A 25,650-nucleotide genomic window follows, 5' to 3' on the forward strand; every position below is an offset into this window, starting at 1 on the left:
AGTCGATACTCTTTTGTATGTTTTCGCCTGTGTTCAAAATCTGTTGCATGTTTTTGGCGTGAATAAAGTTTTCTTCTAGATTGATCAGTGTTGTTTTGCATTTTGTAAAGTATCTCTTGATTATGTTTGCGTTGTTTCTTGAGAAGGCAGATAGAGATTGATTTAAACATAGAATAAAAGGAGTCCATAAAATCACATGTAACCGTTGAGATTTGTCAAAAATGTTTGTTTACAAGCTTTTTGTGGAAATTTGGTCACGCACTAATGACCATGTCATGAAAAGTGATACCATAAAAAAATACTTTGTTATCAATTGCGGCATGAATTTGGGGGAAAAAATTGCACTTTTGGAGTTAAAATAATATTTTGTGTTTTAATTTGCCGAAGTTGTTTAAAAACTTTGTTAGTGAAGTTTTCTGAATCTAATTAACGTGACGCAATAATTCATGAGTTTGGCAAATATGATTTCAGTGTTTAGTTATGACGTAAAATTTTTCCAGAAGTTTCCAGTGCCGAAATTGAGCTACTGCTTGCTATGTCCGATTTTGTTTTGTGCCAATAAATGGGTAATCAATTCTTTTTTTTGAAAAAATTGATCGCGTCATGACGTTTTGCCGAATGCAAACTCAAATAAAGAAGTACCGTTTCATTGGCCTAAGAACGATAGTAGTGCGTCTTTTTGCTGCAAAAGTGATTTGCAAGTTAAACTTTTACGCCTCGATGGAATAGCAAGTTCAGGAGTTCGTTAATATGCATTTATTTTCGAAAAATATTGAGCGCGAAACATATTTATTGAACAACTGTGAAAATAAACATTGCGTCATCAGCGATCAGCTGTTTGTAAACAGACGTGGCGAAACTTTTTGTCTTAAAGTTGAGACTGTTTTTGGTCGTTTTGTCGCAAAATTATGAAGATCAAAGACAAAATCGTTTTGTAACTCGTTTTTGGAATAATATTCTAAAAGTTTGAGTTTCAATTTAACTTGGAAACATTGTCTGCCGATGACTCAGTTTTTCAGTTTACTAAGAAAAAACTTTGATTTCACTTCTAAATGTCTTTTTGTATTTTTATTACAGCCGTGCAAAGTCGCCAAAGGACACATACATACAGACATTTGAATCATAGCTTGGATTTACTGACAGATTCTTTTCTTCGTGAATGCACCCCTACATTTATACGGTATTTGGTTTTGCTCTATAAGGACATTAAAAAAGCAATGGTTTTAGGTATCAACTTTTTTTGCAAATGATCAATTACCATGATAGTGAGTTTTTTGTCATCATGAAATCTTTTTCACCAGGGGTGATAGACTAGAATGGCATACATAATTTTGTTGTTTATAACTAGCCTGCATTGCTGTTTATGTTTGGCCCGGAAACAAATTTTCATGGTCAAGTGTAGCTGACACTTGCCACAAAATATTCTTGAGAACTATAAGCTTGGTAAAGCCACATGTGCATTTTAAACTTTGATTTTACTTCTAAATGTCTTTTTGTATTCTCATTACAGGCGTGCAAAGTTGCCAAAGGACACATACATACAGACATTTGAATTATAGCTTGGATTTACTGACAGATTCTTTTCTTCATGAATGCACCCTTGCATTTATACGGTATATATTTGGTTTTGCTCTATAAGGACATTAAAAAAGCAATGGTTTTAGGTATCAACTTTTTTGCAAATGATCAATTACCATGATAGTGAGTTTTTTGTCATCATGAAATCTTTTTCTCTAGGGGTGATAGACTAGAATGGCATACATAATTTTGTTGTTTATAACTAGCCTGCATTGCTGTGCTGTTTATGTTTGGCCCGGAAACAAATTTTCATGGTCAAGTGTAGCTGACACTTGCCACAAAATATTCTTGAGAACTATAAGCTTGGTAAAGCCACATGTGCATTTTAAACTTTGATTTTACTTCTAAATGTCTTTTTGTATTCTCATTACAGGCGTGCAAAGTCGCCAAAGGACACATACATACAGACATTTGAATTATAGCTTGGATTTACTGACAGATTCTTTTCTTCGTGAATGCACCCTTACATTTATACGGTATATATTTGGTTTTGCTCTATCAGGACATTAAAAAAGCAATGGTTTTAGGTATCAACTTTTTTGCAAATGATCAATTACCATGATAGTGAGTTTTTTGTCATCATGAAATCTTTTTCACTAGGGGTGATAGAGTAGAATGGCATACATAATTTTGTTGTTTATAACTAGCCTGCATTGCTGTGCTGTTTATGTTTGGCCCGGAAACAAATTTTCATGGTCAAGTGTAGCTGACACTTGCCACAAAATATTCTTGAGAACTATAAGCTTGGTAAAGCCACATGTGCATTTTAAACTTTGATTTTACTTCTAAATGTCTTTTTGTATTCTCATTACAGGCGTGCAAAGTCGCCAAAGGACACACACATACAGACATTTGAATTATAGCTTGGATTTACTGACAGATTCTTTTCTTCGTGAATGCACCCTTGCATTTATACGGTATATATTTGGTTTTGCTCTATGAGGACATTAAAAAAGCAATGGTTTTAGGTATCAACTTTTTTGCAAATGATCAATTACCATGATAGTAAGTTTTTTGTCATCATTAAATCTTTTTTACCATGGGTGATAGAGTAGAATGGCATACATAATTTTGTTGTTTATAACTAGCCTGCATTGCTGTGCTGTTTATGTTTGGCCCGGAAACAAATTTTCATGGTCAAGTGTAGCTGACACTTGCCACAAAATATTCTTGAGAACTGTAAGCTTGGTAAAGCCACATGTGCATTTTAAACTTTGATTTCACTTCTAAATGTCTTTTTGTATTCTTATTACAGGCGTGCAAAGTCGCCAAAGGACACATACATACAGACATTTGAATCATAGCTTGGATTTACTGACAGATTCTTTTCTTCGTGAATGCACCCCTACATTTATATGGTATTTGGTTTTGCTCTATCAGGACATTAAAAAAGCAATGGTTTTAGGTATCAACTTTTTTGCAAATGATCAATTACCATGATAGTGAGTTTTTTGTCATCATGAAATCTTTTTCAGCAGGGGTGATAGACTAGAATGGCATACATAATTTTGTTGTTTGTAACTAGCCTGCATTGCTGTGCTGTTTATGTTTGGCCCGGAAACAAATTTTCATGGTCAAGTGTAGCTGACACTTGCCACAAAATATTCTTGAGAACTGTAAGCTTGGTAAAGCCACATGTGCATTTTAAACTTTGATTTCACTTCTAAATGTCTTTTTGTATTCTTATTACAGGCGTGCACAGTAGCCGAAGGATACATATGCTAAACCCAGGGGTTCCGCATCTTTTTCTTCGCTGTAAGTTTTTAAAGCTGTGTAATTGAAACCCGTCAAAAAACATACTTTCAGATTTGCACTCTTTAAGCCACATGTGAGTATAGTACTGGGATTGTGTCTTTCCGTTTTTCATTTCTGGGTTAATGTGTTGGTCTCAGAAGGTAACATTTGATAAGACATTATACATTCAAATTCCAGCTGTTGTTTTTATGTTTTGATTCAAACAGGCTAACCTATGTGGATACAAACCCCTATCCTTTCAGCACCAATTGTTTTTCTACTTTGTATTTGTAGCCTAATTGCTGTATATGTTCATTAGTGTGTCCCTTGATTTCACAAACCTGCCTGCTTGAAAACATTTGACATTGCATCGCCTCAGACAGTAAGGTTGCTGAAATAGTTTTAATAGAAGGTGTGTTTTGTAGAAGGCATGCTTCCAGTAAATGAAATGTCATTTTTTAGTCGATACTATTTTGTATGTTTTCGCCTGTGTTCAAAATCTGTTGCATGTTTTTGGCGTGAATAAAGTTTTCTTCTAGATTGATCAGTGTTGTTTTGCATTTTGTAAAGTATCTCTTGATTATGTTTGCGTTGTTTCTTGAGAAGGCAGATAGAGATTGATTTAAACATAGAATAAAAGGAGTCCATAAAATCACATGTAACCGTTGAGATTTGTCAAAAATGTTTGTTTACAAGCTTTTTGTGGAAATTTGGTCACGCACTAATGACCATGTCATGAAAAGTGATACCATAAAAAAATACTTTGTTATCAATTGCGGCATGAATTTGGGGGAAAAAATTGCACTGTTGGAGTTAAAATAATATTTTGTGTTTTAATTTGCCGAAGTTGTTTAAAAACTTTATTAGTGAAGTTTTCTGAATCTAATTAACGTGACGCAATAATTCATGAGTTTGGCAAATATGATTTCAGTGTTTAGTTATGACGTAAAATTTTTCCAGAAGTTTCCAGTGCCGAAATTGAGCTACTGCTTGCTATGTCCGATTTTGTTTTGTGCCAATAAATGGGTAATCAATTCTTTTTTTTGAAAAAATTGATCGCGTCATGACGTTTTGCCGAATGCAAACTCAAATAAAGAAGTACCGTTTCATTGGCCTAAGAACGATAGTAGTGCGTCTTTTTGCTGCAAAAGTGATTTGCAAGTTAAACTTTTACGCCTCGATGGAATAGCAAGTTCAGGAGTTCGTTAATATGCATTTATTTTCGAAAAATATTGAGCGCGAAACATATTTATTGAACAACTGTGAAAATAAACATTGCGTCATCAGCGATCAGCTGTTTGTAAACAGACGTGGTGAAACTTTTTATCTTAAAAGTTGAGACTGTTTTTGGTCGTTTTGTCGCAAAATTATGAAGATCAAAGACAAAATCGTTTTGTAACTCGTTTTTGGAATAATATTCTAAAAGTTTGAGTTTCAATTTAACTTGGAAACATTGTCTGCCGATGACTCAGTTTTTCAGTTTACTAAGAAAAAACTTTGATTTCACTTCTAAATGTCTTTTTGTATTTTTATTACAGCCGTGCAAAGTCGCCAAAGGACACATACATACAGACATTTGAATCATAGCTTGGATTTACTGACAGATTCTTTTCTTCGTGAATGCACCCCTACATTTATACGGTATTTGGTTTTGCTCTATAAGGACATTAAAAAAGCAATGGTTTTAGGTATCAACTTTTTTTGCAAATGATCAATTACCATGATAGTGAGTTTTTTGTCATCATGAAATCTTTTTCACCAGGGGTGATAGACTAGAATGGCATACATAATTTTGTTGTTTATAACTAGCCTGCATTGCTGTGCTGTTTATGTTTGGCCCGGAAACAAATTTTCATGGTCAAGTGTAGCCGACACTTGCCACAAAATATTCTTGAGAACTATAAGCTTGGTAAAGCCACATGTGCATTTTAAACTTTGATTTCACTTCTAAATGTCTTTTTGTATTCTTATTACAGGCGTGGAAAGTCGCCAAAGGACACATACATACAGACATTTGAATCATAGCTTGGATTTACTGACAGATTCTTTTCTTCGTGAATGCACCCTTACATTTATACGGTATTTGGTTTTGATCTATAAGGACATTAAAAAAGCAATGGTTTTAGGTATCAACTTTTTTGCAAATGATCAATTACCATGATAGTGAGTTTTTTGTCATCATGAAATCTTTTTCACTAGGGGTGATAGAGTAGAATGGCATACATAATTTTGTTGTTTATAACTAGCCTGCATTGCTGTGCTGTTTATGTTTGGCCCGGAAACAAATTTTCATGGTCAAGTGTAGCTGACACTTGCCACAAAATATTCTTGAGAACTATAAGCTTGGTAAAGCCACATGTGCATTTTAAACTTTGATTTTACTTCTAAATGTCTTTTTGTATTCTCATTACAGGCGTGCAAAGTCGCCAAAGGACACACACATACAGACATTTGAATTATAGCTTGGATTTACTGACAGATTCTTTTCTTCGTGAATGCACCCTTGCATTTATACGGTATATATTTGGTTTTGCTCTATAAGGACATTAAAAAAGCAATGGTTTTAGGTATCAACTTTTTTGCAAATGATCAATTACCATGATAGTAAGTTTTTTGTCATCATTAAATCTTTTTTACCATGGGTGATAGAGTAGAATGGCATACATAATTTTGTTGTTTATAACTAGCCTGCATTGCTGTGTTGTTTATGTTTGGCCCGGAAACAAATTTTCATGGTCAAGTGTAGCTGACACTTGCCACAAAATATTCTTGAGAACTGTAAGCTTGGTAAAGCCACATGTGCATTTTAAACTTTGATTTCACTTCTAAATGTCTTTTTGTATTCTTATTACAGGCGTGCAAAGTCGCCAAAGGACACATACATACAGACATTTGAATCATAGCTTGGATTTACTGACAGATTCTTTTCTTCGTGAATGCACCCCTACATTTATACGGTATTTGGTTTTGCTCTATCAGGACATTAAAAAAGCAATGGTTTTAGGTATCAACTTTTTTTGCAAATGATCAATTACCATGATAGTGAGTTTTTTGTCATCATGAAATCTTTTTCAGCAGGGGTGATAGACTAGAATGGCATACATAATTTTGTTGTTTGTAACTAGCCTGCATTGCTGTGCTGTTTATGTTTGGCCCGGAAACAAATTTTCATGGTCAAGTGTAGCCGACACTTGCCACAAAATATTCTTGAGAACTGTAAGCTTGGTAAAGCCACATGTGCATTTTAAACTTTGATTTCACTTCTAAATGTCTTTTTGTATTCTTATTACAGGCGTGCAAAGTAGCCGAAGGACACATACATACAGACATTTGAATCATAGCTTGGATTTACTGACAGATTCTTTTCTTCGTGAATGCACCCTTACATTTATACGGTATTTGGTTTTGCTCTATAAGGACATTAAAAAAGCAATGGTTTTAGGTATCAACTTTTTTGCAAATGATCAATTACCATGATAGTGAGTTTTTTGTCATCATGAAATCTTTTTCACTAGGGGTGATAGAGTAGAATGGCATACATAATTTTGTTGTTTATAACTAGCCTGCATTGCTGTGCTGTTTATGTTTGGCCCGGAAACAAATTTTCATGGTCAAGTGTAGCTGACACTTGCCACAAAATATTCTTGAGAACTATAAGCTTGGTAAAGCCACATGTGCATTTTAAACTTTGATTTTACTTCTAAATGTCTTTTTGTATTCTCATTACAGGCGTGCAAAGTCGCCAAAGGACACACACATACAGACATTTGAATTATAGCTTGGATTTACTGACAGATTCTTTTCTTCGTGAATGCACCCTTGCATTTATACGGTATATATTTGGTTTTGCTCTATAAGGACATTAAAAAAGCAATGGTTTTAGGTATCAACTTTTTTGCAAATGATCAATTACCATGATAGTAAGTTTTTTGTCATCATTAAATCTTTTTTACCATGGGTGATAGAGTAGAATGGCATACATAATTTTGTTGTTTATAACTAGCCTGCATTGCTGTGCTGTTTATGTTTGGCCCGGAAACAAATTTTCATGGTCAAGTGTAGCTGACACTTGCCACAAAATATTCTTGAGAACTGTAAGCTTGGTAAAGCCACATGTGCATTTTAAACTTTGATTTCACTTCTAAATGTCTTTTTGTATTCTCATTACAGGCGTGCAAAGTCGCCAAAGGACACATACATACAGACATTTGAATCATAGCTTGGATTTACTGACAGATTCTTTTCTTCGTGAATGCACCCCTACATTTATATGGTATTTGGTTTTGCTCTATCAGGACATTAAAAAAGCAATGGTTTTAGGTATCAACTTTTTTGCAAATGATCAATTACCATGATAGTGAGTTTTTTGTCATCATGAAATCTTTTTCAGCAGGGGTGATAGACTAGAATGGCATACATAATTTTGTTGTTTGTAACTAGCCTGCATTGCTGTGCTGTTTATGTTTGGCCCGGAAACAAATTTTCATGGTCAAGTGTAGCTGACACTTGCCACAAAATATTCTTGAGAACTATAAGCTTGGTAAAGCCACATGTGCATTTTAAACTTTGATTTCACTTCTAAATGTCTTTTTGTATTCTTATTACAGGCGTGCAAAGTAGCCGAAGGACACATACATACAGACATTTGAATCATAGCTTGGATTTACTGACAGATTCTTTTCTTCGTGAATGCACCCTTACATTTATACGGTATTTGGTTTCGCTCTATAAGGACATTAAAAAAGCAATGGTTTTCGGTATCAACTTTTTTGCAAATGATCAATTACCATGATAGTGAGTTTTTTGTCATCATGAAATCTTTTTCACTAGGGGTGATAGAGTAGAATGGCATACATAATTTTGTTGTTTATAACTAGCCTGCATTGCTGTGCTGTTTATGTTTGGCCCGGAAACAAATTTTCATGGTCAAGTGTAGCTGACACTTGCCACAAAATATTCTTGAGAACTATAAGCTTGGTAAAGCCACATGTGCATTTTAAACTTTGATTTTACTTCTAAATGTCTTTTTGTATTCTCATTACAGGCGTGCAAAGTCGCCAAAGGACACACACATACAGACATTTGAATTATAGCTTGGATTTACTGACAGATTCTTTTCTTCGTGAATGCACCCTTGCATTTATACGGTATATATTTGGTTTTGCTCTATCAGGACATTAAAAAAGCAATGGTTTTAGGTATCAACTTTTTTGCAAATGATCAATTACCATGATAGTAAGTTTTTTGTCATCATTAAATCTTTTTTACCATGGGTGATAGAGTAGAATGGCATACATAATTTTGTTGTTTATAACTAGCCTGCATTGCTGTGTTGTTTATGTTTGGCCCGGAAACAAATTTTCATGGTCAAGTGTAGCTGACACTTGCCACAAAATATTCTTGAGAACTGTAAGCTTGGTAAAGCCACATGTGCATTTTAAACTTTGATTTCACTTCTAAATGTCTTTTTGTATTCTTATTACAGGCGTGCAAAGTCGCCAAAGGACACATACATACAGACATTTGAATCATAGCTTGGATTTACTGACAGATTCTTTTCTTCATGAATGCACCCCTACATTTATATGGTATTTGGTTTTGCTCTATCAGGACATTAAAAAAGCAATGGTTTTAGGTATCAACTTTTTTGCAAATGATCAATTACCATGATAGTGAGTTTTTTGTCATCATGAAATCTTTTTCAGCAGGGGTGATAGACTAGAATGGCATACATAATTTTGTTGTTTGTAACTAGCCTGCATTGCTGTGCTGTTTATGTTTGGCCCGGAAACAAATTTTCATGGTCAAGTGTAGCTGACACTTGCCACAAAATATTCTTGAGAACTGTAAGCTTGGTAAAGCCACATGTGCATTTTAAACTTTGATTTCACTTCTAAATGTCTTTTTGTATTCTTATTACAGGCGTGCACAGTAGCCGAAGGATACATATGCTAAACCCAGGGGTTCCGCATCTTTTTCTTCGCTGTAAGTTTTTAAAGCTGTGTAATTGAAACCCGTCAAAAAACATACTTTCAGATTTGCACTCTTTAAGCCACATGTGAGTATAGTACTGGGATTGTGTCTTTCCGTTTTTCATTTCTGGGTTAATGTGTTGGTCTCAGAAGGTAACATTTGATAAGACATTATACATTCAAATTCCAGCTGTTGTTTTTATGTTTTGATTCAAACAGGCTAACCTATGTGGATACAAACCCCTATCCTTTCAGCACCAATTGTTTTTCTACTTTGTATTTGTAGCCTAATTGCTGTATATGTTCATTAGTGTGTCCCTTGATTTCACAAACCTGCCTGCTTGAAAACATTTGACATTGCATCGCCTCAGACAGTAAGGTTGCTGAAATAGTTTTAATAGAAGGTGTGTTTTGTAGAAGGCATGCTTCCAGTAAATGAAATGTCATTTTTTAGTCGATACTCTTTTGTATGTTTTCGCCTGTGTTCAAAATCTGTTGCATGTTTTTGGCGTGAATAAAGTTTTCTTCTAGATTGATCAGTGTTGTTTTGCATTTTGTAAAGTATCTCTTGATTATGTTTGCGTTGTTTCTTGAGAAGGCAGATAGAGATTGATTTAAACATAGAATAAAAGGAGTCCATAAAATCACATGTAACCGTTGAGATTTGTCAAAAATGTTTGTTTACAAGCTTTTTGTGGAAATTTGGTCACGCACTAATGACCATGTCATGAAAAGTGATACCATAAAAAAATACTTTGTTATCAATTGCGGCATGAATTTGGGGGAAAAAATTGCACTTTTGGAGTTAAAATAATATTTTGTGTTTTAATTTGCCGAAGTTGTTTAAAAACTTTGTTAGTGAAGTTTTCTGAATCTAATTAACGTGACGCAATAATTCATGAGTTTGGCAAATATGATTTCAGTGTTTAGTTATGACGTAAAATTTTTCCAGAAGTTTCCAGTGCCGAAATTGAGCTACTGCTTGCTATGTCCGATTTTGTTTTGTGCCAATAAATGGGTAATCAATTCTTTTTTTTGAAAAAATTGATCGCGTCATGACGTTTTGCCGAATGCAAACTCAAATAAAGAAGTACCGTTTCATTGGCCTAAGAACGATAGTAGTGCGTCTTTTTGCTGCAAAAGTGATTTGCAAGTTAAACTTTTACGCCTCGATGGAATAGCAAGTTCAGGAGTTCGTTAATATGCATTTATTTTCGAAAAATATTGAGCGCGAAACATATTTATTGAACAACTGTGAAAATAAACATTGCGTCATCAGCGATCAGCTGTTTGTAAACAGACGTGGCGAAACTTTTTGTCTTAAAGTTGAGACTGTTTTTGGTCGTTTTGTCGCAAAATTATGAAGATCAAAGACAAAATCGTTTTGTAACTCGTTTTTGGAATAATATTCTAAAAGTTTGAGTTTCAATTTAACTTGGAAACATTGTCTGCCGATGACTCAGTTTTTCAGTTTACTAAGAAAAAACTTTGATTTCACTTCTAAATGTCTTTTTGTATTTTTATTACAGCCGTGCAAAGTCGCCAAAGGACACATACATACAGACATTTGAATCATAGCTTGGATTTACTGACAGATTCTTTTCTTCGTGAATGCACCCCTACATTTATACGGTATTTGGTTTTGCTCTATAAGGACATTAAAAAAGCAATGGTTTTAGGTATCAACTTTTTTTGCAAATGATCAATTACCATGATAGTGAGTTTTTTGTCATCATGAAATCTTTTTCACCAGGGGTGATAGAGTAGAATGGCATACATAATTTTGTTGTTTATAACTAGCCTGCATTGCTGTTTATGTTTGGCCCGGAAACAAATTTTCATGGTCAAGTGTAGCTGACACTTGCCACAAAATATTCTTGAGAACTATAAGCTTGGTAAAGCCACATGTGCATTTTAAACTTTGATTTTACTTCTAAATGTCTTTTTGTATTCTCATTACAGGCGTGCAAAGTTGCCAAAGGACACATACATACAGACATTTGAATTATAGCTTGGATTTACTGACAGATTCTTTTCTTCATGAATGCACCCTTGCATTTATACGGTATATATTTGGTTTTGCTCTATAAGGACATTAAAAAAGCAATGGTTTTAGGTATCAACTTTTTTGCAAATGATCAATTACCATGATAGTGAGTTTTTTGTCATCATGAAATCTTTTTCTCTAGGGGTGATAGACTAGAATGGCATACATAATTTTGTTGTTTATAACTAGCCTGCATTGCTGTGCTGTTTATGTTTGGCCCGGAAACAAATTTTCATGGTCAAGTGTAGCTGACACTTGCCACAAAATATTCTTGAGAACTATAAGCTTGGTAAAGCCACATGTGCATTTTAAACTTTGATTTTACTTCTAAATGTCTTTTTGTATTCTCATTACAGGCGTGCAAAGTCGCCAAAGGACACACACATACAGACATTTGAATTATAGCTTGGATTTACTGACAGATTCTTTTCTTCGTGAATGCACCCTTGCATTTATACGGTATATATTTGGTTTTGCTCTATCAGGACATTAAAAAAGCAATGGTTTTAGGTATCAACTTTTTTGCAAATGATCAATTACCATGATAGTAAGTTTTTTGTCATCATTAAATCTTTTTTACCATGGGTGATAGAGTAGAATGGCATACATAATTTTGTTGTTTATAACTAGCCTGCATTGCTGTGTTGTTTATGTTTGGCCCGGAAACAAATTTTCATGGTCAAGTGTAGCTGACACTTGCCACAAAATATTCTTGAGAACTGTAAGCTTGGTAAAGCCACATGTGCATTTTAAACTTTGATTTCACTTCTAAATGTCTTTTTGTATTCTTATTACAGGCGTGCAAAGTCGCCAAAGGACACATACATACAGACATTTGAATCATAGCTTGGATTTACTGACAGATTCTTTTCTTCATGAATGCACCCCTACATTTATATGGTATTTGGTTTTGCTCTATCAGGACATTAAAAAAGCAATGGTTTTAGGTATCAACTTTTTTGCAAATGATCAATTACCATGATAGTGAGTTTTTTGTCATCATGAAATCTTTTTCAGCAGGGGTGATAGACTAGAATGGCATACATAATTTTGTTGTTTGTAACTAGCCTGCATTGCTGTGCTGTTTATGTTTGGCCCGGAAACAAATTTTCATGGTCAAGTGTAGCTGACACTTGCCACAAAATATTCTTGAGAACTGTAAGCTTGGTAAAGCCACATGTGCATTTTAAACTTTGATTTCACTTCTAAATGTCTTTTTGTATTCTTATTACAGGCGTGCACAGTAGCCGAAGGATACATATGCTAAACCCAGGGGTTCCGCATCTTTTTCTTCGCTGTAAGTTTTTAAAGCTGTGTAATTGAAACCCGTCAAAAAACATACTTTCAGATTTGCACTCTTTAAGCCACATGTGAGTATAGTACTGGGATTGTGTCTTTCCGTTTTTCATTTCTGGGTTAATGTGTTGGTCTCAGAAGGTAACATTTGATAAGACATTATACATTCAAATTCCAGCTGTTGTTTTTATGTTTTGATTCAAACAGGCTAACCTATGTGGATACAAACCCCTATCCTTTCAGCACCAATTGTTTTTCTACTTTGTATTTGTAGCCTAATTGCTGTATATGTTCATTAGTGTGTCCCTTGATTTCACAAACCTGCCTGCTTGAAAACATTTGACATTGCATCGCCTCAGACAGTAAGGTTGCTGAAATAGTTTTAATAGAAGGTGTGTTTTGTAGAAGGCATGCTTCCAGTAAATGAAATGTCATTTTTTAGTCGATACTCTTTTGTATGTTTTCGCCTGTGTTCAAAATCTGTTGCATGTTTTTGGCGTGAATAAAGTTTTCTTCTAGATTGATCAGTGTTGTTTTGCATTTTGTAAAGTATCTCTTGATTATGTTTGCGTTGTTTCTTGAGAAGGCAGATAGAGATTGATTTAAACATAGAATAAAAGGAGTCCATAAAATCACATGTAACCGTTGAGATTTGTCAAAAATGTTTGTTTACAAGCTTTTTGTGGAAATTTGGTCACGCACTAATGACCATGTCATGAAAAGTGATACCATAAAAAAATACTTTGTTATCAATTGCGGCATGAATTTGGGGGAAAAAATTGCACTTTTGGAGTTAAAATAATATTTTGTGTTTTAATTTGCCGAAGTTGTTTAAAAACTTTGTTAGTGAAGTTTTCTGAATCTAATTAACGTGACGCAATAATTCATGAGTTTGGCAAATATGATTTCAGTGTTTAGTTATGACGTAAAATTTTTCCAGAAGTTTCCAGTGCCGAAATTGAGCTACTGCTTGCTATGTCCGATTTTGTTTTGTGCCAATAAATGGGTAATCAATTCTTTTTTTTGAAAAAATTGATCGCGTCATGACGTTTTGCCGAATGCAAACTCAAATAAAGAAGTACCGTTTCATTGGCCTAAGAACGATAGTAGTGCGTCTTTTTGCTGCAAAAGTGATTTGCAAGTTAAACTTTTACGCCTCGATGGAATAGCAAGTTCAGGAGTTCGTTAATATGCATTTATTTTCGAAAAATATTGAGCGCGAAACATATTTATTGAACAACTGTGAAAATAAACATTGCGTCATCAGCGATCAGCTGTTTGTAAACAGACGTGGCGAAACTTTTTGTCTTAAAGTTGAGACTGTTTTTGGTCGTTTTGTCGCAAAATTATGAAGATCAAAGACAAAATCGTTTTGTAACTCGTTTTTGGAATAATATTCTAAAAGTTTGAGTTTCAATTTAACTTGGAAACATTGTCTGCCGATGACTCAGTTTTTCAGTTTACTAAGAAAAAACTTTGATTTCACTTCTAAATGTCTTTTTGTATTTTTATTACAGCCGTGCAAAGTCGCCAAAGGACACATACATACAGACATTTGAATCATAGCTTGGATTTACTGACAGATTCTTTTCTTCGTGAATGCACCCCTACATTTATACGGTATTTGGTTTTGCTCTATAAGGACATTAAAAAAGCAATGGTTTTAGGTATCAACTTTTTTTGCAAATGATCAATTACCATGATAGTGAGTTTTTTGTCATCATGAAATCTTTTTCACCAGGGGTGATAGAGTAGAATGGCATACATAATTTTGTTGTTTATAACTAGCCTGCATTGCTGTTTATGTTTGGCCCGGAAACAAATTTTCATGGTCAAGTGTAGCTGACACTTGCCACAAAATATTCTTGAGAACTATAAGCTTGGTAAAGCCACATGTGCATTTTAAACTTTGATTTTACTTCTAAATGTCTTTTTGTATTCTCATTACAGGCGTGCAAAGTTGCCAAAGGACACATACATACAGACATTTGAATTATAGCTTGGATTTACTGACAGATTCTTTTCTTCATGAATGCACCCTTGCATTTATACGGTATATATTTGGTTTTGCTCTATAAGGACATTAAAAAAGCAATGGTTTTAGGTATCAACTTTTTTGCAAATGATCAATTACCATGATAGTGAGTTTTTTGTCATCATGAAATCTTTTTCTCTAGGGGTGATAGACTAGAATGGCATACATAATTTTGTTGTTTATAACTAGCCTGCATTGCTGTGCTGTTTATGTTTGGCCCGGAAACAAATTTTCATGGTCAAGTGTAGCTGACACTTGCCACAAAATATTCTTGAGAACTATAAGCTTGGTAAAGCCACATGTGCATTTTAAACTTTGATTTTACTTCTAAATGTCTTTTTGTATTCTCATTACAGGCGTGCAAAGTCGCCAAAGGACACATACATACAGACATTTGAATTATAGCTTGGATTTACTGACAGATTCTTTTCTTCGTGAATGCACCCTTACATTTATACGGTATATATTTGGTTTTGCTCTATCAGGACATTAAAAAAGCAATGGTTTTAGGTATCAACTTTTTTGCAAATGATCAATTACCATGATAGTAAGTTTTTTGTCATCATTAAATCTTTTTTACCATGGGTGATAGAGTAGAATGGCATACATAATTTTGTTGTTTATAACTAGCCTGCATTGCTGTGTTGTTTATGTTTGGCCCGGAAACAAATTTTCATGGTCAAGTGTAGCTGACACTTGCCACAAAATATTCTTGAGAACTATAAGCTTGGTAAAGCCACATGTGCATTTTAAACTTTGATTTCACTTCTAAATGTCTGTTTGTATTCTTATTACAGGCATGCAAAGTCGCCAAAGGACACATACATGCAGACATTTGAATCATAGCTTGGATTTACTGACAGATTCTTTTCTTCGTGAATGCACCCCTACATTTATACGGTATATATTTGGTTTTGCTTGATAAGGACATTAAAAAAGCAATGGTTTTAGGTATCACCTTTTTTGCAAACGATCAATTACCATGATAGTGAGTTTTTTGTCATCATGAAATCTTTTTCACCAGGGGTGATAGACTAGAATGGCATACATAATTTTGTTGTTTGTAACTAGCCTGCATTGCTGTGCTGTTTATGTTTGGCCCGGAAACAGATTTTCATGGTCAAGTGTAGCTGACACTTGCCACAAAATATTCTTGAGAACTGTAAGCTTGGTAAAGCCACATGTGCATTTTAAACTTTGATTTCACTTCTAAATGTCTTTTTGTATTCTTATTACAGGCGTGCAAAGTAGCCGAAGGATACATATGCTAAACCCAGGGGTTCCGCATCTTTTTCTTCGCTGTAAGTTTTTGAAGCTGTGTAATTGAAACCCGTCAAAAAACATACTTTCAGATTTGCACTCTTTAAGCCACATGTGAGTATAGTACTGGGATTGTGTCTTTCCGTTTTTCATTTCTGGGTTAATGTGTTGGTCTCAGAAGGTAACATTTGATAAGACATTATACATTCAAATTCCAGCTGTTATTTTTATGTTTTGATTCAAACAGGCTAACTTATGTGGATACAAACCCCTATCCTTTCAGCACCAATTGTTTTTCTACTTTGTATTTGTAGCCTAATTGCTGTATATGTTCATTAGTGTGTCCCTTGATTTCACAAACCTGCCTGCTTGAAAACATTTGACATTGCATCGCCTCAGACAGTAAGGTTGCTGAAATAGTTTTAATAGAAGGTGTGTTTTGTAGAAGGCATGCTTCCAGTAAATGAAATGTCATTTTTTAGTCGATACTATTTTGTATGTTTTCGCCTGTGTTCAAAATCTGTTGCATGTTTTTGGCGTGAATAAAGTTTTCTTCTAGATTGATCAGTGTTGTTTTGCATTTTGTAAAGTATCTCTTGATTATGTTTGCGTTGTTTCTTGAGAAGGCAGATAGAGATTGATTTAAACATAGAATAAAAGGAGTCCATAAAATCACATGTAACCGTTGAGATTTGTCAAAAATGTTTGTTTACAAGCTTTTTGTGGAAATTTGGTCACGCACTAATGACCATGTCATGAAAAGTGATACCATAAAAAAATACTTTGTTATCAATTGCGGCATGAATTTGGGGGGAAAAATTGCACTTTTGGAGTTAAAATAATATTTTGTGTTTTAATTTGCCGAAGTTGTTTAAAAACTTTGTTAGTGAAGTTTTCTGAATCTAATTAACGTGACGCAATAATTCATGAGTTTGGCAAATATGATTTCAGTGTTTAGTTATGACGTAAAATTTTTCCAGAAGTTTCCAGTGCCGAAATTGAGCTACTGCTTGCTATGTCCGATTTTGTTTTGTGCCAATAAATGGGTAATCAATTCTTTTTTTTGAAAAAATTGATCGCGTCATGACGTTTTGCCGAATGCAAACTCAAATAAAGAAGTACCGTTTCATTGGCCTAAGAACGATAGTAGTGCGTCTTTTTGCTGCAAAAGTGATTTGCAAGTTAAACTTTTACGCCTCGATGGAATAGCAAGTTCAGGAGTTCGTTAATATGCATTTATTTTCGAAAAATATTGAGCGCGAAACATATTTATTGAACAACTGTGAAAATAAACATTGCGTCATCAGCGATCAGCTGTTTGTAAACAGACGTGGCGAAACTTTTTGTCTTAAAGTTGAGACTGTTTTTGGTCGTTTTGTCGCAAAATTATGAAGATCAAAGACAAAATCATTTTGTAACTCGTTTTTGGAATAATATTCTAAAAGTTTGAGTTTCAATTTAACTTGGAAACATTGTCTGCCGATGACTCAGTTTTTCAGTTTACTAAGAAAAAACTTTGATTTCACTTCTAAATGTCTTTTTGTATTTTTATTACAGCCGTGCAAAGTCGCCAAAGGACACATACATACAGACATTTGAATCATAGCTTGGATTTACTGACAGATTCTTTTCTTCGTGAATGCACCCCTACATTTATACGGTATTTGGTTTTGCTCTATAAGGACATTAAAAAAGCAATGGTTTTAGGTATCAACTTTTTTTGCAAATGATCAATTACCATGATAGTGAGTTTTTTGTCATCATGAAATCTTTTTCACCAGGGGTGATAGACTAGAATGGCATACATAATTTTGTTGTTTATAACTAGCCTGCATTGCTGTTTATGTTTGGCCCGGAAACAAATTTTCATGGTCAAGTGTAGCTGACACTTGCCACAAAATATTCTTGAGAACTATAAGCTTGGTAAAGCCACATGTGCATTTTAAACTTTGATTTTACTTCTAAATGTCTTTTTGTATTCTCATTACAGGCGTGCAAAGTCGCCAAAGGACACATACATACAGACATTTGAATTATAGCTTGGATTTACTGACAGATTCTTTTCTTCATGAATGCACCCTTGCATTTATACGGTATATATTTGGTTTTGCTCTATAAGGACATTAAAAAAGCAATGGTTTTAGGTATCAACTTTTTTGCAAATGATCAATTACCATGATAGTGAGTTTTTTGTCATCATGAAATCTTTTTCAGCAGGGGTGATAGACTAGAATGGCATACATAATTTTGTTGTTTGTAACTAGCCTGCATTGCTGTGCTGTTTATGTTTGGCCCGGAAACAGATTTTCATGGTCAAGTGTAGCTGACACTTGCCACAAAATATTCTTGAGAACTGTAAGCTTGGTAAAGCCACATGTGCATTTTAAACTTTGATTTCACTTCTAAATGTCTTTTTGTATTCTTATTACAGGCGTGCAAAGTAGCCGAAGGATACATATGCTAAACCCAGGGGTTCCGCATCTTTTTCTTCGCTGTAAGTTTTTGAAGCTGTGTAATTGAAACCCGTCAAAAAACATACTTTCAGATTTGCACTCTTTAAGCCACATGTGAGTATAGTACTGGGATTGTGTCTTTCCGTTTTTCATTTCTGGGTTAATGTGTTGGTCTCAGAAGGTAACATTTGATAAGACATTATACATTCAAATTCCAGCTGTTATTTTTATGTTTTGATTCAAACAGGCTAACTTATGTGGATACAAACCCCTATCCTTTCAGCACCAATTGTTTTTCTACTTTGTATTTGTAGCCTAATTGCTGTATATGTTCATTAGTGTGTCCCTTGATTTCACAAACCTGCCTGCTTGAAAACATTTGACATTGCATCGCCTCAGACAGTAAGGTTGCTGAAATAGTTTTAATAGAAGGTGTGTTTTGTAGAAGGCATGCTTCCAGTAAATGAAATGTCATTTTTTAGTCGATACTATTTTGTATGTTTTCGCCTGTGTTCAAAATCTGTTGCATGTTTTTGGCGTGAATAAAGTTTTCTTCTAGATTGATCAGTGTTGTTTTGCATTTTGTAAAGTATCTCTTGATTATGTTTGCGTTGTTTCTTGAGAAGGCAGATAGAGATTGATTTAAACATAGAATAAAAGGAGTCCATAAAATCACATGTAACCGTTGAGATTTGTCAAAAATGTTTGTTTACAAGCTTTTTGTGGAAATTTGGTCACGCACTAATGACCATGTCATGAAAAGTGATACCATAAAAAAATACTTTGTTATCAATTGCGGCATGAATTTGGGGGAAAAAATTGCACTTTTGGAGTTAAAATAATATTTTGTGTTTTAATTTGCCGAAGTTGTTTAAAAACTTTGTTAGTGAAGTTTTCTGAATCTAATTAACGTGACGCAATAATTCATGAGTTTGGCAAATATGATTTCAGTGTTTAGTTATGACGTAAAATTTTTCCAGAAGTTTCCAGTGCCGAAATTGAGCTACTGCTTGCTATGTCCGATTTTGTTTTGTGCCAATAAATGGGTAATCAATTCTTTTTTTTGAAAAAATTGATCGCGTCATGACGTTTTGCCGAATGCAAACTCAAATAAAGAAGTACCGTTTCATTGGCCTAAGAACGATAGTAGTGCGTCTTTTTGCTGCAAAAGTGATTTGCAAGTTCAACTTTTACGCCTCGATGGAATAGCAAGTTCAGGAGTTCGTTAATATGCATTTATTTTCGAAAAATATTGAGCGCGAAACATATTTATTGAACAACTGTGAAAATAAACATTGCGTCATCAGCGATCAGCTGTTTGTAAACAGACGTGGCGAAACTTTTTATCTTAAAAGTTGAGACTGTTTTTGGTCGTTTTGTCGCAAAATTATGAAGATCAAAGACAAAATCGTTTTGTAACTCGTTTTTGGAATAATATTCTAAAAGTTTGAGTTTCAATTTAACTTGGAAACATTGTCTGCCGATGACTCAGTTTTTCAGTTTACTAAGAAAAAACTTTGATTTCACTTCTAAATGTCTTTTTGTATTTTTATTACAGCCGTGCAAAGTCGCCAAAGGACACATACATACAGACATTTGAATCATAGCTTGGATTTACTGACAGATTCTTTTCTTCGTGAATGCACCCCTACATTTATACGGTATTTGGTTTTGCTCTATAAGGACATTAAAAAAGCAATGGTTTTAGGTATCAACTTTTTTTGCAAATGATCAATTACCATGATAGTGAGTTTTTTGTCATCATGAAATCTTTTTCACCAGGGGTGATAGACTAGAATGGCATACATAATTTTGTTGTTTATAACTAGCCTGCATTGCTGTTTATGTTTGGCCCGGAAACAAATTTTCATGGTCAAGTGTAGCTGACACTTGCCACAAAATATTCTTGAGAACTATAAGCTTGGTAAAGCCACATGTGCATTTTAAACTTTGATTTTACTTCTAAATGTCTTTTTGTATTCTCATTACAGGCGTGCAAAGTCGCCAAAGGACACATACATACAGACATTTGAATTATAGCTTGGATTTACTGACAGATTCTTTTCTTCATGAATGCACCCTTGCATTTATACGGTATATATTTGGTTTTGCTCTATAAGAACATTAAAAAAGCAATGGTTTTAGGTATCAACTTTTTTGCAAATGATCAATTACCATGATAGTGAGTTTTTTGTCATCATGAAATCTTTTTCTCTAGGGGTGATAGACTAGAATGGCATACATAATTTTGTTGTTTATAACTAGCCTGCATTGCTGTGCTGTTTATGTTTGGCCCGGAAACAAATTTTCATGGTCAAGTGTAGCTGAAACTTGCCACAAAATATTCTTGAGAACTATAAGCTTGGTAAAGCCACATGTGCATTTTAAACTTTGATTTTACTTCTAAATGTCTTTTTGTATTCTCATTACAGGCGTGCAAAGTCGCCAAAGGACACATACATACAGACATTTGAATTATAGCTTGGATTTACTGACAGATTCTTTTCTTCGTGAATGCACCCTTACATTTATACGGTATATATTTGGTTTTGCTCTATAAGGACATTAAAAAAGCAATGGTTTTAGGTATCAACTTTTTTGCAAATGATCAATTACCATGATAGTAAGTTTTTTGTCATCATTAAATCTTTTTTACCATGGGTGATAGAGTAGAATGGCATACATAATTTTGTTGTTTATAACTAGCCTGCATTGCTGTGTTGTTTATGTTTGGCCCGGAAACAAATTTTCATGGTCAAGTGTAGCTGACACTTGCCACAAAATATTCTTGAGAACTATAAGCTTGGTAAAGCCACATGTGCATTTTAAACTTTGATTTCACTTCTAAATGTCTGTTTGTATTCTTATTACAGGCATGCAAAGTCGCCAAAGGACACATACATGCAGACATTTGAATCATAGCTTGGATTTACTGACAGATTCTTTTCTTCGTGAATGCACCCCTACATTTATACGGTATATATTTGGTTTTGCTTTATAAGGACATTAAAAAAGCAATGGTTTTAGGTATCACCTTTTTTGCAAATGATCAATTACCATGATAGTGAGTTTTTTGTCATCATGAAATCTTTTTCACCAGGGGTGATAGACTAGAATGGCATACATAATTTTGTTGTTTGTAACTAGCCTGCATTGCTGTGCTGTTTATGTTTGGCCCGGAAACAGATTTTCATGGTCAAGTGTAGCTGACACTTGCCACAAAATATTCTTGAGAACTGTAAGCTTGGTAAAGCCACATGTGCATTTTAAACTTTGATTTCACTTCTAAATGTCTTTTTGTATTCTTATTACAGGCGTGCAAAGTAGCCGAAGGATACATATGCTAAACCCAGGGGTTCCGCATCTTTTTCTTCGCTGTAAGTTTTTAAAGCTGTGTAATTGAAACCCGTCAAAAAACATACTTTCAGATTTGCACTCTTTAAGCCACATGTGAGTATAGTACTGGGATTGTGTCTTTCCGTTTTTCATTTCTGGGTTAATGTGTTGGTCTCAGAAGGTAACATTTGATAAGACATTATACATTCAAATTCCAGCTGTTATTTTTATGTTTTGATTCAAACAGGCTAACTTATGTGGATACAAACCCCTATCCTTTCAGCACCAATTGTTTTTCTACTTTGTATTTGTAGCCTAATTGCTGTATATGTTCATTAGTGTGTCCCTTGATTTCACAAACCTGCCTGCTTGAAAACATTTGACATTGCATCGCCTCAGACAGTAAGGTTGCTGAAATAGTTTTAATAGAAGGTGTGTTTTGTAGATCTCATGCTTCCAGTAAATGAAATGTCATTTTTTAGTCGATACTATTTTGTATGTTTTCGCCTGTGTTCAAAATCTGTTGCATGTTTTTGGCGTGAATAAAGTTTTCTTCTAGATTGATCAGTGTTGTTTTGCATTTTGTAAAGTATCTCTTGATTATGTTTGCGTTGTTTCTTGAGAAGGCAGATAGAGATTGATTTAAACATAGAATAAAAGGAGTCCATAAAATCACATGTAACCGTTGAGATTTGTCAAAAATGTTTGTTTACAAGCTTTTTGTGCAAATTTGGTCACGCACTAATGACAATGTCATGAAAAGTGATACCATAAAAAAATACTTTGTTATCAATTGCGGCATGAATTTGGGGAAAAAAATTGCACTTTTGGAGTTAGAATAATATTTTGTGTTTTAATTTGCCGAAGTTGTTTAAAAACTTTATTAGTGAAGTTTTCTGAATCTAATTAACGTGACGCAATAATTCATGAGTTTGGCAAATATGATTTCAGTGTTTAGTTATGACGTAAAATTTTTCCAGAAGTTTCCAGTGCTGAAATTGAGCTACTGCTTGCTATGTCCGATTTTGTTTTGTGCCAATAAATGGGTAATCAATTCTTTTTTTTGAAAAAATTGATCGCGTCATGACGTTTTGCCGAATGCAAACTCAAATAAAGAAGTACCGTTTCATTGGCCTAAGAACGATAGTAGTGCGTCTTTTTGCTGCAAAAGTGATTTGCAAGTTCAACTTTTACGCCTCGATGGAATAGCAAGTTCAGGAGTTCGTTAATATGCATTTATTTTCGAAAAATATTGAGCGCGAAACATATTTATTGAACAACTGTGAAAATAAACATTGCGTCATCAGCGATCAGCTCTTTGCAAACAGACGTGGCGAAACTTTTTATCTTAAAAGTTGAGACTGTTTTTGGTCGTTTTGTCGCAAAATTATGAAGATCAAAGACAAAATCGTTTGGTAACTCGTTTTTGGAATAATATTCTAAAAGTTTGAGTTTCAATTTAACTTGGAAACATTGTCTGCCGATGACTCAGTTTTTCAGTTTACTAAGAAAAAACTTTGATTTCACTTCTAAATGTCTTTTTGCATTTTTATTACAGGCGTGCAAAGTCGCCAAAGGACACACACATACAGACATTTGAATCATAGCTTGGATTTACTGACAGATTCTTTTCTTCGTGAATGCACCCCTACATTTATACGGTATTTGGTTTTGCTCTATAAGGACATTAAAAAAGCAATGGTTTTAGGTATCAACTTTTTTTGCAAATGATCAATTACCATGATAGTAAGTTTTTTGTCATCATTAAATCTTTTTTACCATAGGTGATAGAGTAGAATGGCATACATAATTTTGTTGTTTATAACTAGCCTGCATTGCTGTGCTGTTTATGTTTGGCCCGGAAACAAATTTTCATGGTCAAGTGTAGCTGACACTTGCCACAAAATATTCTTGAGAACTATAAGCTTGGTAAAGCCACATGTGCATTTTAAACTTTGATTTTACTTCTAAATGTCTTTTTGTATTCTCATTACAGGCGTGGAAAGTCGCCAAAGGACACATACATACAGACATTTGAATTATAGCTTGGATTTACTGACAGATTCTTTTCTTCGTGAATGCACCCCTACATTTATACGGTATTTGGTTTTGCTCTATAAGGACATTAAAAAAGCAATGGTTTTAGGTATCAACTTTTTTGCAAATGATCAATTACCATGATAGTAAGTTTTTTGTCATCATTAAATCTTTTTTACCATGGGTGATAGAGTAGAATGGCATACATAATTTTGTTGTTTCTAACTAGCCTGCATTGCTGTGCTGTTTATGTTTGGCCCGGAAACAAATTTTCATGGTCAAGTGTAGCTGACACTTGCTACAAAATATTCTTGAGAACTATAAGCTTGGTAACACCACATGTGCATTTTAAACTTTGATTTTACTTCTAAATGTCTTTTTGTATTCTCATTACAGGCGTGCAAAGTCGCCAAAGGACACATACATACAGACATTTGAATTATAGCTTGGATTTACTGACAGATTCTTTTCTTCGTGAATGCACCCTTGCATTTATACGGTATTTGGTTTTGCTTTATAAGGACATTAAAAAAGCAATGGTTTTAGGTATCAACTTTTTTGCAAATGATCAATTACCATGATATTGAGTTTTTTGTCATCATGAAATCTTTTTCACCATGGGTGATAGACTAGAATGGCATACATAATTTTGTTGTTTGTAACTAGCCTGCATTGCTGTGCTGTTTATGTTTGGCCCGGAAACAAATTTTCATGGTCAAGTGTAGCTGACACTTGCCACAAAATATTGTTGAGAACTGTAAGCTTGGTAAAGCCACATGTGCATTTTAAACTTTGATTTCACTTCTAAATGTCTTTTTGTAATCTTGTTACAGGCGTGCAAAGTCGCCAAAGGACACATACATACCGACATTTGAATCATAGCTTGGATTTACTGACAGATTCTTTTCTTCGTGAATGCACCCTTACATTTATACGGTATTTGGTTTTGCTCTATAAGGACATTAAAAAAGCAATGGTTTTAGGTATCAACTTTTTTGCAAATGATCGATTACCATGATAGTGAGTTTTTTGTCATCATGAAATCTTTTTCACTAGGGGTGATAGAGTAGAATGGCATACATAATTTTGTTGTTTCTAACTAGCCTGCATTGCTGTGCTGTTTATGTTTGGCCCGGAAACAAATTTTCATGGTCAAGTGTAGCTGACACTTGCCACAAAATATTCTTGAGAACTATAAGCTTGGTAAAGCCACATGTGCATTTTAAACTTTGATTTCACTTCTAAATGTCTTTTTGTAATCTTGTTACAGGCGTGCAAAGTTGCCAAAGGACACATACATACAGACATTTGAATCATAGCTTGGATTTACTGACAGATTCTTTTCTTCGTGAATGCACCCCTACATTTATACGGTATTTGGTTTTGCTCTATAAGGACATTAAAAAAGCAATGGTTTTAGGTATCAACTTTTTTTGCAAATGATCAATTACCATGATAGTGAGTTTTTTGTCATCATGAAATCTTTTTCACCAGGGGTGATAGACTAGAATGGCATACATAATTTTGTTGTTTATATCTAGCCTGCATTGCTGTGCTGTTTATGTTTGGCCCGGAAACAAATTTTCATGGTCAAGTGTAGCTGACACTTGCTACAAAATATTCTTGAGAACTATAAGCTTGGTAAAGCCACATGTGCATTTTAAACTTTGATTTCACTTCTAAATGTCTTTTTGTATTCTCATTACAGGCGTGCAAAGTAGCCAAAGGACACATACATACAGACATTTGAATTATAGCTTGGATTTACTGACAGATTCTTTTCTTCATGAATGCACCCTTACATTTATACGGTATTTGGTTTTGCTCTATAAGGACATTAAAAAAGCAATGGTTTTAGGTATCAACTTTTTTGCAAATGATCAATTACCATGATAGTAAGTT

At 34.2% G+C, this 25,650-nt stretch overlaps 1 long non-coding RNA gene across 1 annotated transcript in view; it reads left to right on the forward strand.

Moving 5' to 3' along the window:
* The window catches only part of LOC145209196 (uncharacterized), a 33,753-nt gene extending 11,478 nt beyond the window's left edge, over positions 1–22,275 (forward strand). Inside the window, exons 1-32 of the long non-coding RNA XR_013855024.1 lie at positions 394–566; positions 1,078–1,180; positions 1,511–1,613; positions 2,393–2,495; positions 2,834–2,936; positions 4,851–4,953; positions 5,289–5,391; positions 5,726–5,828; positions 6,167–6,269; positions 6,605–6,707; positions 7,042–7,144; positions 7,483–7,585; positions 7,920–8,022; positions 8,357–8,459; positions 8,798–8,900; positions 9,235–10,302; positions 10,814–10,916; positions 11,247–11,349; positions 11,688–11,790; positions 12,129–12,231; positions 12,566–13,633; positions 14,145–14,247; positions 14,578–14,680; positions 15,019–15,121; positions 15,460–15,562; positions 17,480–17,582; positions 17,913–18,015; positions 18,354–19,421; positions 19,934–20,036; positions 20,367–20,469; positions 21,249–21,351; positions 21,690–22,275. This is a non-coding gene — a long non-coding RNA (uncharacterized LOC145209196). Of the gene's footprint in view, positions 567–1,077; positions 1,181–1,510; positions 1,614–2,392; positions 2,496–2,833; positions 2,937–4,850; positions 4,954–5,288; positions 5,392–5,725; positions 5,829–6,166; positions 6,270–6,604; positions 6,708–7,041; positions 7,145–7,482; positions 7,586–7,919; positions 8,023–8,356; positions 8,460–8,797; positions 8,901–9,234; positions 10,303–10,813; positions 10,917–11,246; positions 11,350–11,687; positions 11,791–12,128; positions 12,232–12,565; positions 13,634–14,144; positions 14,248–14,577; positions 14,681–15,018; positions 15,122–15,459; positions 15,563–17,479; positions 17,583–17,912; positions 18,016–18,353; positions 19,422–19,933; positions 20,037–20,366; positions 20,470–21,248; positions 21,352–21,689 lie in introns of the transcript that reaches the window.
* Positions 22,276–25,650: the final 3,375 nt, after the last annotated feature.

The sequence above is a fragment of the Phallusia mammillata genome, chromosome 1 (genome assembly GCF_965637545.1).
Source record: "Phallusia mammillata chromosome 1, kaPhaMamm4.hap1.1, whole genome shotgun sequence".
Classification (NCBI taxonomy): domain Eukaryota; kingdom Metazoa; phylum Chordata; class Ascidiacea; order Phlebobranchia; family Ascidiidae; genus Phallusia; species Phallusia mammillata.